A 9,656-nucleotide genomic window follows, 5' to 3' on the forward strand; every position below is an offset into this window, starting at 1 on the left:
AGATCAATAAATTAGGATATGACTAAAGATCATAAATACCTCCCACATTATTAGCTGTTTTCCTGAATTAAATTGTTTATAAATATATTAAAGAAATAATGCCTGAAAGGTAGAGCCAAGGGTAAGGTCACAGAACACTCTGTGACAGTTATAGTGTGCCAGAAACTGTGTCAGATTTCTGAGCTCGTGGCCTTCCAGGTAAAGACTAATCATTACTTCTGTTTTACAGACAGGGAGAAACTGAGGTTTAGAAGAAGTGAAACTGACTCCAGGGCCTCCTCAAATGCCATCATCTCCACCATTATCAGTTAGTTCCATGAAGAGAGGAGGTTTTGTGAGTTACAGCTGATAAACTCATCTGCCTTGCTGTTTAAAAGGCTTTGGGGAATGACATTCTGAACAATTCGTCTGAGCTTATCATGTGCAAATTAATTTCAGTACTAACTCAAACAGAACAAGTAAGACAGCAAAGCTGCTATTAAGAGTAAAAAAGGTTACTTGACTTTGGATCAGAGTAAATTATTTGGATTATTCATAACATACCCTCTCTTAGTGTTAGTCACTCGGTCGTTTCTGCCTCTTCATGAGGCCATGGACTGTAGCCTGCCAGGCTCCTCTGTCCATGGGATTCTCCAGGCAAAAATACTGGAGTGGGTTGCCATGCCCTCCTCCAGGGGATCTTTTCAACCCAGGGATTGAACGCAGATCTCGCTCACTGCAGGTAGATTCTTTTACCATCTGAGCCACCAGGGAAGCCCAAAAGTGAGGGCCTGCCCTCTCTGAGGCTAATCCCACTGAAATAACAAGTATAGTACTAGCAGCAGGAGCGTATCGTAGTACTAGTTACTATTTATTGAGTATTTACGCAGTATCACACACTGTTCCTACCACTGTACAACTTCACTTTACCCTCGCAGCAATCCCATTAGTAGTCTTTATTATTATTCTTCCCAATTCCCAGCCCAAGAGATGAGAATTTAGAGAAGTTGCCCACATATCAAAGGCTTCCCAGCTTGCTAATGGAGGGGCTTACACAAAGCCCATTGACGCTGGAGCTCAGGCTCCCTGCAATTCCCCCACAGTCTCCCTTTGTTTGATCAGGTTTTGTTCCTAATCGACATGTCAATGAGGACATTCTATTTCCCAACATAGGTTGCTTTAAACCCTTTAGAGTGCAAGCCTCTCCATGATCTGGACTTTTTTTTAACCTGTCCTAGCTAATTTCTCTAAATTACCTTCGAACCCTATGGGAACCTGCCTCCTCTTAAAGCTTCAGAAGTCCCCTAAGCCCACAATCCAGCTTAAATTCTACTGGTCTTAAAGGCCTTATTCAAATTCCACTTATCCAAGCCATCTTCCAAAGGTCTCTCCAGCCCAGGTAAATAGCCAGAAGAGCTGGCCTCTGCCATCTACTGCTGCAGGTCACCCTGGTGTGTTCAAGAGCTTTGGTGGCCTGGAGACTCCATGGAATTGTATGAGAGTTCTGTTGGAAAGTACCATCAGGGATTTTTCTCAGAGGGATGTCCAGAACTTTTATCAATTTCTTAAAGTTTAACTACCACTCAGCAACTGTCCCTCCGTTCCCAACAGATACACACACACACTTCTGGAAAATAATGACATTAAATGCTAATGTTTCTTGAGCAAGGTGGCCAGATTTAGCAAATAAAAATATTATATGGGACATGCCTTTACTAAAACATAATTAGTTGTATATTTTAAATTCAAGTGTAACTCAGCCTGCTGTACTTGATCATCAGTCTTATCTTTGAATATTCCATGGATATTAATGTTATTTCTCAACTACACAGAATATAATCATCTAGAGGGCAAGGGGCTTCACTATTTCTCCACTGAATTTAACACTCAACTTTTATTGCTAATTACTGATTCAGTTTTCTCACCCAACAGAAACATTTTGGAGTGTTCTTGACTTGGGGCCAATATCAAACCTAGCAGCTAAATCATGATTATATATATATATATATATACATATATATATATATATATATATATGCCTTTTGCTATAAGGAAAGAGATGTCCATAGTACTTAATGAATGGATTTTGATTATCTCTTCTACTTGCTGGATTCAAACACATTGATTTTTTTTGTTGTTGTTGTTAAAAAAAATCCTCTTAGAGGAAATCTGGGAACGTTAAAAATAGACCACCATTATTATTGGGCCTTAAAGTGAGATCTTCCACCCATCTGATTGAAGACTCATGAAAGGTGTCTATTAAAAATGCAGTTTTCTGGGTCCAATTTCAGACCTACCAATGTAGAATTGTTCAGAATGGCTCCAAGCTATCTGGGTTTTTAAAAAGTCTTTCAGATGACTTTTATAACCTCTAAAGTTTAAAGAGTGTCTTTTATGGCATGTAATACTCAAGCAAAAATTGAGCTTAGAGAAGGAAAGTTATTTTTGTCCTTAAAAACAAGCTATCATTATTTGGAACTCAAAGTATCAGTCATCTTTTAAATGTATCTGGAGTCTATCACACTAGAGTTAAACGTCCAGCACTGGAGATTGGCCCATTCAGAGTTTCCATGTATTTGAACAGAACTAGTAAACTAACTTTAGGTATGAAAGGCTGCCTGATGGATCATTAAAATAGTAAATGAGTCAATGAAGTTTATAGAGGCTATACGAAATTTAAAAAGATGATCTCAACTAGGGTGCTCTGCTGTGTATTAATGCTGCTACCCAGGACTAGTCTGGGAAATCTAAGGATGTTCGGGATTTCTGAAAGAAAGCATCATTGTCCACAACTCCCTCTCTGTTGTTTGGGCAGTCCCTGATATTTTTGATTCTTGGTGGAAGAGTGCTGGTCTGAAAGTGAGAAGGCATAGGATCTATACTTTTGGTTCTGTATTTTTCTGAACTTCCCGTCTCCTTGTCAATAAAACAATGGTTTAGACAGTTGGATGGTCCCTAAATTATCTTCTAATCTCAAGTTTCAGTTATCATCCTGAAGTTGTTTTCTCTGCTGTAAAATATGGGGGTTGGGCCGTGTACGTGTGTCCATTTGTCCTTTTGTTCAAGGGCAGCCCTGCTGTCTCCATCACTATACTTGGATCCCCATTCATAATTCAGACTTAGGCTGGCAGAGTAATACTGACGGTACTTCATTTAGGTTATCCATGGAGGGGACAATATATTGGCCGTTAGCACATGTCCATTCTAAGAGACAATTACTCATTCAACATATATATATTAATACTTATCCATCACCAGCCATGTGTCATGGTGCTGTGCCCCCAAAATAAAATAATGAAAACAGCTCTGGCCTCATGCTAATCATGATCTTGAGGTGGGGGGTGATTGGGGTAAGATAAAAACAACTGCACGTAAACTGACACATAACTCAAACAACAGCAGTTTGTAATCAGTGGGCTGAAGAATCACTAAGGATAAGATAGAGAATAACAGAGTGACTGGGAGCGGTGACTCGGAAAAGTTTTGTGGGGAAGATGCTGTTTTCTTAGACCTAAAGGAAGAAAAAGGATAAATAAGGGGAAGGGTTGGAGAAAAGGGTAGGACAGGGGAGAACACAGTCAGGAATCCCCCAGAAGGGGCAGCTTAGGTATTTGGCAGCCAAAATCCTGGACAGTCCCTTCTGTCCCCGATAGATAATTTAATCTAAGACTAGAGAAAGGGAATCAGAGGCCCAGAGAGTTTAGGGAACTTAAAAGTGGTGAGTTAGTTAATGGGAGAACTCTCGCATGCTTCAGTCCAGCAGGTGAACCTCTCTTAGGGATTACAGAGCATCAGGAGGTGCCAAAATGCCTTGGTCTAGAGGTCTAGTTTCCTCTTGGGTGAAACACACATGGCATCTACTCCCTCAGATTGTTAGGGGATTTAACGAGGTCATGTTTCACAGTGTCTGGTATATCGTAACTGCCCAATAAATGCAGAATCTCCTGTGCGCTTGCATCCATAGCAAGTATTGGAAAATAAGTAAGATATTAAGTTACTTGGATAAAGGAAGAGAGACAGCAGAGAAGTTCTAGAATACTGGACTGGTGTCTGTGTAGCAGCTATCCATCTGAGAGGCTGAATAGAGGAAATGAGAAGAAAAGGCCCTGAGCTTGCGTGGTTTTGCTCACCCCTTAATCTGCTAGTGGGGAATCTAGAGTTGTCTTCAGAAGACAGAAAAGACCACCCATAGTAAAATTTATACTTACAAGTAGCATAGGGGAAAGAGGTTTTACTCTGGGAGTCTGGTTAACAGAAGTGTGACACACTATTAAATACATGCAGAGAGAACACTGTTATGTTAACATGTCACTCAATCCACTGGGAACAAACTAATTCAATTATCTGCAGAGTATTAAGATGATTTCTGGTGTTAAGGATGCTTAAAAACCAAGCCCATGATATTGGGAGAATGAATAATTGATCCAGGCAACTAGGAAGATTTTCTTTGTCTGTGAACAAAACCGCAGATTGAACTTCACCCTTAAAATACCAAGAGGCGTTATTTCATGGATTTTAGCAGACAGCTTATGAGGCCATTCCAAGAAACCTGCTTGCCCTCCTTGTTGACTCACCCAAAACATAAGGGAATATTTATGGTTCAGGCATGCTTGAACCAGGGCTGAATATTTCTGTTTCTGAAGTTCACTGGGTCCCTTTCCCCCCAGCCATAAGGTAAATGCCATTCCATATATAGCTTTTTGAAATGCTGCTTTCTTTATGATTCCCTGCCAGTGGTGCCTTATGGGAGAAATTTTATTTCAAAGTTTCACAGGATGCGAATTGAACTCATTATTTTACTCCAAACTCATTGTTTAATTGACAGGAAACATGCATTCTAAATCATCTTGTATGCATGGCAGAAGCAGCTACATAAATTTAACAATGGGTGGATTATTACTATTTAGCATATTTATGGAATTTTATATTCAGGAAGCATTTTGCAAATCTTTTATTAGTTAATCCTTACACTTCACAGTGCATGTGACAGGTGGTAAACAATGCTTTGGATTCTAAATTGCCAATACATGAAAAGTTTAATGGAGGAAAAAAAAAATCTATGCCTTTCCTCTGTGTTCCCAAACTTGCTAAGGGCACATTTCTGATCATTTTTCCTCTCACTGGAGACCAAAGCTAGAGGCCTGAAAAGTAGGCTTGCACCCTAAAATTTAAAAGGGACTATATTGGACTCAGTCATGGGTCAAGTGGCTAGAACTAGAGGAAACCTGACAAGACACCCAGGTGATATGACAGGATTCCCAACAAAGATGCAGCCCAGTAATACAGCACATAAAAAGGCACATAAGGAAGAAGTCAATTTTTAAAATTGTACAGTGAATTTAGTTCTCAAATCTAACACCACCATCCATACCTGCTGGACTCACTATCTGATGACAACACCAGTTACTGTTAATATGCACACATATATAGTAAAAAACAAAACCTAATTCAAACTAAGAGAGTCTGTATTTTCTTTCTGGAAAACTCACACGTCTTAAAAACTCAGCTTCCTCCAACACCCACCTCAAACTCTTTAGAATCCTCCAGTCTGCCCGCTTCCAGACACCAGCAGGGGTGAGAGTGCAGGGCGAGGAAAGCTTCTGCGGATCAGAGTTTCATTCTGGACCCAAACGTTTTACAGCCCGGGGCTTTCAGAACTAACGAACCAAGAAAAATCAATCTCGAGTCACCTGAGGGCGGGACACCAGGAGCGCAGATGCAGTGCCTACTTTCAGAGGCCCTCAGAGTGGACACGTCCAGTCCAGTCTCTAATCTCTTCTGATTGACCTGACTCTATCCCTCTAATCCCTCAGGCCCCCACCCCCGCCGGTGTGTGTGTGTGTGTGTGTGTGTGTGTGTGTGTGTGTGTTGGGGGACAGGTAGGCGGGTGCAGGAAACACCCAGATATTTTGCAAGCAAACAAATGCGGCCTTGTGCGTTCTCTCGGTGCAGCTGGGCAGCTGTCCAGAGGTCAGTGTAAGGTAACCCGGTCATCTCCCTTTCAAGGTGCAAGGAGATGCTCCGATCCCTAGCGTCCCCAAGTCTGCGGATACTCGGGGCGCTCCGAGAGCCCCCCCATAACCCCGCCCACCCACTCCCCCACCTCCGGCGCGGGCCCGCCCTGCGCTTACGCTACCTGGGGACGCTGGATGCAGCTAGTGGTGGCTCGCGATCTTGCAGACCACAGCCCGGGGCTGGTGCGCACGCTTTGTAAAGCCTTCGGGGGGAGGGCAGCCGACCCCGCCCTCTCCACTCCCCCGCCCCCCACCCTTTCCTTCCCCGGGCCCCCTCTCCCGTTCCTGCCCCCACGCAGCCGCCTCGCCCTGGCGGCCGCGGCCTCCCTTGGTGAGGGCTGTTAGTTCCGTCCCACCCTCGTGGCCAGCTCGGGCGGGCGGGGCGCTGGGCCACTTCCCTGCCTCTGGAGCCGTCGCCCCACGTGTGTCAGCAACCCCTCGCCACCCTCTCCGGACTTGGTTGCCCCGGGTGCTCGTGACCCCGCCCTTCTCCACGAGGGGCCACGCCCCGGAGTCGGCATCCCTACCACCCACCTCTGGGACTGGGTGGGGCCACCGGCAGGGGGGCGACTCCTACACCTGGAGGCCAGGTCCGGGAACGTTTCGGCCCTGTGCAGGGTCAGCTTTTTTGTGCAGGGACGTTCTGCAGCTGAGAAATGGAAAGTCTGCGGGTTGTGCTGACAACATAAACCACACCGCGCTGGGTCTCGGCCCTCTTGTAGTTTGCACAAAAATTCTCCATCATCTTAGGCGTGTTCGCCTTTCAAAGCCCCAGCCCAGAGTCATTTCAGTGAAAGGGTTAAAGGAACTTAATTTTTAAATAAAAAGTCAATGCTGGAATCCAATACATGATGTGTTAGCTCTGCCCCAAGCTTTAAGTATGGTTACCTCTGAATAATTCAGACTTTCCAGTGACCAGGAATACATACGTAGGGCGGTCACTATGTCGCATCTCCACATCACTAGAACTTCGGGTCCCTTTACTCTTTGTTTTCATTTTCCCTGTGATGTGAGGGAGGAGGGAAAATGGAATGCAACAAAATCAATTTGAAGAGCTTTTAACAGCTGGTATAAAAGTTTATGGGAGAGGCAGTCTGCAATCATTGAAAATAAGATTCCGAAATTATCTGTAGACCTCACACTTCAGTTTTACCGTTTTGCTGGAGTTTGAGTAATGGAGGGCTAGAGGTTTCTATTATTTTTAGTAGAAATGATACTTTTCTAAGAATTATTAAACTGATTAAATGCATAATGTTATGATATCATGTCAGATCAAACTATCTATAGAAGACTCTATTAGCCTTCTGATAGCATAGGAGACATACATCTCTTTAAAGTGGTAAAATTGGCTTTGTCTTAGAGTTTAAATAACAAGTAAGGATAAGCTGGAAAACATGATAGCATCTTTAGAGTTCTGTTTGCCATCTAATGAAGATATTTTCTTTTCATCACCCCGGCTTCCTTCTACTGTTTCTAATAAGATGTCATTTCAGGATTGCTCAGAGCTTTTGGACATTTGTTCTTTCTTTAAAGTATTCAGTGAAGGTTCAGACAGTGCCTGGCCTTGAGCTTGGTGCAGGTGATAGAGGGTACATGCCCTACAAGGGGCTTTACACCTTAATGGGGGAGAGATAGTTGCTACATAGACAACGGCAAACATAGTTCATTTCACCTGTGCAAAGCTGCATGTGGAAGTGTGGGACATTAGAAAAGGACACCCTTCAAGTGGTCTTTTAGACTGCTCTTGGCTTTGAACCCTAGAATTTCTTCAGTGCAAAGATTGGGGGAGGCAGCATCCTTTCTTTCCTATCTCATATCCAGTCTATCAGGAAATCCTGACGGCTCCATCTTAAGAAAGTGTTCCAAATCTAAACTCCCCCACTGTCGGTATTCCAAACCAGCATCACCCATGGTCTATCATCCTTATAGAATTTAGGGTGACCCTTTGAAAGTACATGAGTTAGTTCATATCAATCCTCTGCTCAAAAACCACTCAGTGGTTTCCAGACAACCCAGGCCTGACCCAGCCCCCAAGGCCTTGCCTGCCTGCCGCCTTACCTCTCTCTCTTCCCTCCTTGTCCATCATCCTCCCGTCCCACTCCCCAGCACAGCCTCTCTGGCCTTTCTACTCTTCTTTCAACCCTCACCTTCCTGCCTCTTGGCCTTTGAGCCTGGATTTACTTCTTCCAAACGTGTATTTAGAGGCTTCCTCCTCAGTTACATCAGGTATTTACTCTTTTCTCTTCTTTGTTGGAGAGGTAGTCCTGGACCGCCTATTTGAAATTTTTTTTCTTCTCTCAACCCTCTCACTGTCTGTCTCAGATCTACTTAAGTTTTCCTTTTAATGTACACATACATACTCATTGCTCTCTCCTAGAATGAGAACAGCAATTTGGTTATAGTGCCAGGCACATGGAAGGCACTCTATAAATATCTGTGGAAAGAGAGCATATAAATTATTATACTATGGACTGAATGTGTCTCCACACAATTCATATATTGAAGCTCTAACCTCCAATGTGACTGCATTTGGAGATAGTCTTTTGGAAGTGATTGAAGTTCAGTGAGGTCATAGTGTAGGGCCCTGATCTGATAGAATAAGACCCTGAAGAAGAGTGCTCACTCCATGGCAGAGGAAGGGCGATGAGCACACAGTGAGAACGCAGCCGTCTGCAAGCCAGGAAGAGAGCTTATATCAGAATCTGAACCCACTGGCATCTTGATCTTGGACTTGCTAACTTCTAGAACTGTGAGAAACATATTTCTGTTGTTTAAGCCATCCTATCTGTGGTATTTTGTTATGGTAGCCTGAGAAGAGTATGATAGATTACAAAAAAATTTAAAAGGAGGAGTTTGGATACAATCTACACTCACACAACTAATTCAGGGAATGGTGTGATGCTGTGACCTTTAACCAATGAGCAAACTTTGCAGCACTCACCAGAGTAAGCTGAGGCTTGGCGATTAATCTTATCTGGGCCTGAGAATAAGTATTCAAGATAAACAAGTGTCATTTACAACTTCTTTGTTGTCTGTCTCTGAAGTCATGAATGATTGAAGCTTAGAGAAGAAACAATGATCAGTTAGTATGGTGAAAAATGGTATTTCAAGGAGAGAACTCAGATCTAAACTCCATGCAAGTTCCCTCCTGGTCAGGCTGAAGGAGTCATATGCTGCTGTGTACCTAAAACATAATCATGGCCCACTGATGTTCAGACAAAATATCAGATAACAGCTTTGGTTACCTACCACCACTGTTTATACCACTGGTCTCCAAAGTAGGCTGTGGGAGTAAATACCAGAACCTCCATTTATGTTTGTTTGTTTTTTTTAAAAAAAGCGAAAACATAAGCTTTTGCAAAATATGGAGTATACAGCTTGATGCTAACACCCTCATTTGCCCATAGGTCATGTGGTGGCCTGTCTTCCCTTGCAGAGGTGTCTTGAAATTTTGGGAGATCTACAGCATGGAGGGGCCAACATGTGGTCCCTACACTTATTTCATTTTCATTGTGTTGAGTCTTACTGATTTTATGTGTTCAATTAAGGATTCTGTTACCCAGCTTGAATCAACAATTGCAATCATAAAATGAAAAAATGGCTTAAAAGGATTTAAAAGTGGCTTAGACAATTAGATAATACAAATAATACCGATATAAGCAA

The 9,656-nt window shown here is 43.0% G+C and overlaps 1 protein-coding gene across 6 annotated transcripts in view; it reads right to left on the bottom strand.

Moving 5' to 3' along the window:
• Positions 1–6,455, bottom strand: part of RHOBTB1 (Rho related BTB domain containing 1) — a 140,417-nt gene extending 133,962 nt beyond the window's left edge. For 3 of the 6 annotated variants that reach the window (XM_069571729.1, XM_069571723.1, XM_069571722.1), the window contains exons 1-2: positions 6,116–6,455; positions 5,503–5,636 (exon numbers count right to left, since the gene is read on the bottom strand). The gene's annotated coding sequence lies outside the window, so the exon portion shown is untranslated. Of the gene's footprint in view, positions 1–5,502; positions 5,815–6,115 lie in introns of those variants that run through there. The other 3 variants (XM_069571725.1, XM_069571724.1, XM_069571730.1) reach the window with 2 other exon arrangements.
• Positions 6,456–9,656: the final 3,201 nt, after the last annotated feature.

This window comes from Ovis canadensis, chromosome 25 (genome assembly GCF_042477335.2).
Source record: "Ovis canadensis isolate MfBH-ARS-UI-01 breed Bighorn chromosome 25, ARS-UI_OviCan_v2, whole genome shotgun sequence".
NCBI lineage: Eukaryota > Metazoa > Chordata > Mammalia > Artiodactyla > Bovidae > Ovis > Ovis canadensis.